Source organism: Octodon degus, unplaced genomic scaffold, assembly GCF_000260255.1.
Source record: "Octodon degus isolate 3935 unplaced genomic scaffold, OctDeg1.0 scaffold00085, whole genome shotgun sequence".
NCBI classification, from domain to species: Eukaryota; Metazoa; Chordata; class Mammalia; order Rodentia; family Octodontidae; genus Octodon; species Octodon degus.
The window spans coordinates 477,236-481,446 of record NW_004524661.1 but is presented as its reverse complement, the minus strand read 5'-3'; the positions used below and the strand labels follow the sequence as shown (position 1 = coordinate 481,446).

The 4,211-nt window shown below is 45.6% G+C and overlaps 1 protein-coding gene across 1 annotated transcript in view; it reads left to right on the top strand.

Moving 5' to 3' along the window:
• The window catches only part of Lpcat2 (lysophosphatidylcholine acyltransferase 2), an 83,489-nt gene that overhangs the window by 43,321 nt on the left and 35,957 nt on the right, over window positions 1-4,211 (top strand). The gene's annotated exons all lie outside the window — the stretch shown is intronic.

Below are 4,211 nucleotides of genomic sequence, written 5' to 3'. Positions count from 1 at the left end.
GGGCTCTTAGTGATCCGCCTGTTTACAGCCTCCCAAAGAGCTGGGATTACAGGTGTGTGCCACCACGCCCAGTCTCAATTGCAGTCTTAGCATGCCCTGGTGGTGGGGCCAGCAAGGCAGGCCCAGGGATTGAATCCCAGGCCCCTGTTCCTGCTTGCATGTGCTTTAATCTGCTGAGCTATTTGGCTGGCCCTCACAAGGATTTTTAATCAAAATAGTGTCTGCTGAGATCGTACTGTCCTTCAGTTGCCTGTCATAGGTGACATTACGGAATTGTTAGGACACCAGTTCTGTCTTCTGATGATTGAGGATAGCTACCCACAGTGTCATTGTTTCTAAAGCACTTTTAAATATAGGAAGATTTGGGAGTGGGGAAGGGAGGTGAAGCAAGGGTGAAAAGCAAGTCAATTCAGTTAACTAGATTGACTCACTCTGGCCTAGAAGAGAGACAGTTAGCCAGAGGCAGATTGGAGACTGGTCATTTGGTTAATTACATTTCCCCACGGATTTCTTCAGGAGGCTCACATATCATGTGTAGCTGTTGAGTTTTTCTTTACTTCTTTGTGTGGTAAAATTTAGCTCTAGATACAAACCATGAGCTGGTGAGGGGCAGGGCAGATGTCTGCAGAGTGGACGCGCATAGCTTTGAAACAGCAGTCTTGTTTGAGCTGGTTTTCTCCATAGCTCACAAAGGTATTTTCTTGCTCCAGTGGCTTGGTGACAGTGCCTTCTGGGTGAGGACATTAAGGTAGTGGAAATCTGCCTGGCTGAAAAGTCTTTGTAAACAGGAGAATGAGTGACCAGTGGGCATGAGAGGCTGAAAACATTCAGATTTGCTGCAGAACTCAACCATGATGTGTATGTGACCACTCACACTCCCAGAAATGCCAGACTGCGGGAGCCACAAGACTAAAGCCTTCCAGTACCATCAGCTGTTCCATCTATATGCTTAGATATTTAGGTATTGTGCAGAATGAACATCTCATTGATTATGAAGTGTGGCCACATCTTCTCTACCTAGTGCTTCCAAGACTCCCTGAACAATGCTAATACTTGCCCCACTTTAGGAAGATCAACCCCAAGTGTGGTACCACCCCATTTATGTATTAGAGCTCTGAGCTTCTTGAGATAAATGGATGGATAGACAGGCAGCCTGGCTGGGCTTTCTGTGTGCCATCTGTCTCATTTCCTGAGCTCAACAAGACTGTTTCAAAACCAACATCTGATATGTAAACTGCTCTTTCCTTTCCTACTCCTATGTAGATTCTTTTGTTATCTCTAGTTTGGTACTTGCTCTCAGGCCTACTGCTGCCCTGTGCTCCCTTGGGGGTGGCCTGGTCTCAAAACAGGGGACTCAGGCACCCAGGAGTTAAGAACTGGGGTTCTTAGCCTTTCTGGAGACTTCTGATATGCCAAGATGTTTCCGTAGTGGAAGGGTCACCCAGCTCTCTTGTGCGCATGAGCTTCCCAGGCATCTACCAGTCCATCTATCTGCCTGTTGTGCACTGACCAAGTCAGAGCCAGCATGCTTGGCCAAGAGCCCATCACAGGAGCAGCCCCTAGACTTTTATTCCCTCAAGACCAGAGGTGAAAAAAAAAAAAAAAAAGACCAGAGGTGACCTGTGATTCTGGCTACACCTTACCATCGGTGTGCAGTGTTCTCTTAACTCACAAGGACCTCTGGAAGGCAACTCCAGGTTCCTAAGAATGAAAAGTATAATAAAGCCCTCTTGCCCATCTGTATGTCTGCCATTCCCAGGAATCTGTCTCATGCTTTGAGGTTCTTCACCTGGTATAGAACCTGCAGGTCACAAATAAGTATGTGCCTGGGGGTCCTCCCCTCTCTGGTTAAAAGCTACCCTGCATCAGCTATGTGCCCTCCAGCCCTCCACTTCTCAGGTCCCACTGTCTGATGTCTGCCTCAGCAGCTGTAGGAGGAGGGAGAAGCCACTGTAGCTCTCTGGCTGCTGACCTCCAGGTCTTTGCCCAGCTTACCATCTGTGTTTCAGAGTTGTTGACCCACCTGACCTGGCACTTATGTGGTGATACTTATTTCCACAGCTGCTCTTGAACTATTCTGTAGGTTTTGGTTGACAAAGCCATCACTCCCTGCAGAGCTCTGCTGTAATAGCCTCTGCTCATGCCACAGGTGAGCAGTGTCTTGGGGTCTCTTGGGGCAGGAGCATTACCCAAGCTAGCTTCAAGGGCATAGGACTAGGGGCTGGTGGGGAGGGGCCATACATGGCGAGTCTGCTGTCCTGCACCCCTTCCTCAGAGGGCTTCAAGCCAAGCCCATAGCTGTTCATATGAAGCAGCCTTATGGTGGGGCAGGAGTGGCTCCAGCTCTGCTAGAAGTAGCTGACCTTCAGTCCTCTTCAGGAGTGGGGACTTACCCCAGATTTCACTTTAATGAGGGCTGAAGGTGTGTCTCTTCTCTACATAGAAAGAAAATGGTTTATTGTTTCTTAAATAAAGAAAAAAGCAACAAAAATGGTACAGAATTTCAAAATAGGGTGATAGGAAGTTAACAATGATTATTATGTGCAAATTGTCATCTTCAAAGTAGCTGCTCAGATTATAAGATATAGGTATGCAAAATTGATCAAACAATATAAATACTATTCCTTTCATAATTTTCTAGAAATCAGTAGTATACTTATCTTAGCTATCTTGTGCGTATCATTCTTCATTTTGACTTTTTAAAATAATTAATTAATTAATTTGGTTCAGGGTCTTGCTATACAGCTTGGACTCATAGTGATCCTCCTGTCTCAGCCTCCCAGCACTGAGATTACAGGCCTGCCCCACCATGCTCAGTTTCGGTGAACCAGACAGTGCTCCTGGGGTTCTGGGGCCAGCATGGCATGTGGTACTGGGAATCAAATTCATGTTCTTGTGCTTACCAGACGGGCTCTCAGACTGCCAAGCTATCTCCCCAGCCCCACTCTGACTTTTTAAAACACATTGTTTGGCTTGCTGCCAGTTCCTTTGAATGAGTTATAATTTTCTCCACAAAGTGGGAGTGGGTAGAAAAGTCAGCCCTCAACACCGGTGTTGTAAGCCTGCCTTCTGCATAGTCATGGCCACTAATTCCTCTCTGGTTTTCACAAAAATGCTCTTGTTCCATTCTGATAGTGGCCAGACTGAAGGACCAGGTGACTAGAGAGCCATCAACCATAAATATGGTGATGCTGTTATGGTTTGTCTCTAAGTGTCCCCCCAAAACCTCATGTAGTCATGGGGCTGACTTCTAGAGTTTGTGATTAATTTATGATCCACTGGGATTATGAGTGATCTAAGGCTGGGATTATGGGTCTGAGTACTGCTGGGATTATGGGTGTGAGTGCTACACCCAGCCTGGGGGTACAGCCTGACTGCAACTTAAGGGAGACTTCCTCTCTGTAGCCACTGTTGTTGCTGCCACTCCATTTTGCTCTTGCTCTTTGCTGCCGCATTGAAAGGCTGCTGTCTGCCATGCGCCACTGTACCTTGGTGCCAGTTGAGTACGGACTGAAACCTCCGGTAACTATGAGCTAAGTAAACCTATCCTTCCTTCATTTTGGGTGTCGGGTATTTGTCCCAGCAACAAGAGCAGAGTAACTGAGACAGATGCACATTTAAAACTTTATATTTCATCCATAGGACAGCATACATGGTTGACTGATCATAAAATTGTATTCATCCTAAGCTGAATTTGGAAAAAAATATAGTTTTTTTCTAATAATCAGTAACTATAAACTAGGAAAAGGCCCAGACCAGGAAAAGATCTGTGCGAAGAAAATCTCTTCCTTTTCCTCAGTGTATATAGTTCAATGGTTTGCTACATTTAAACTATATCAATAGGGTGCTGGGGAAATAGCTCAGTAGAATAAGCACTTGCCTGGCAAGTGCAAAGGCCTGAGTTCAATCCCCAGTTCCACCAAAAATTCTCCAACCCAAACCAAACCAAAACAAAACTGTATCAATGGACATCAGTTTGTTTTGGACTCCTGCCAGTGTTAAAGATAAAACTAAATCTATTAGTTTGAACAACAAACAAAAGCTAGATTATAAAGTGTTTTCCTTTTGATTTCTAACATACTAGAAGATTGAGGAAATAGAGAATTAATGATTAATGAATTTGAGTTTCCTTCCCTTCCACCCTCCTGTTGCCCTCCCCTCTCCCTTTCCTTCCTCCTCCTCTCAGACTCTCTCCCTCCCTCCCTCCCTCC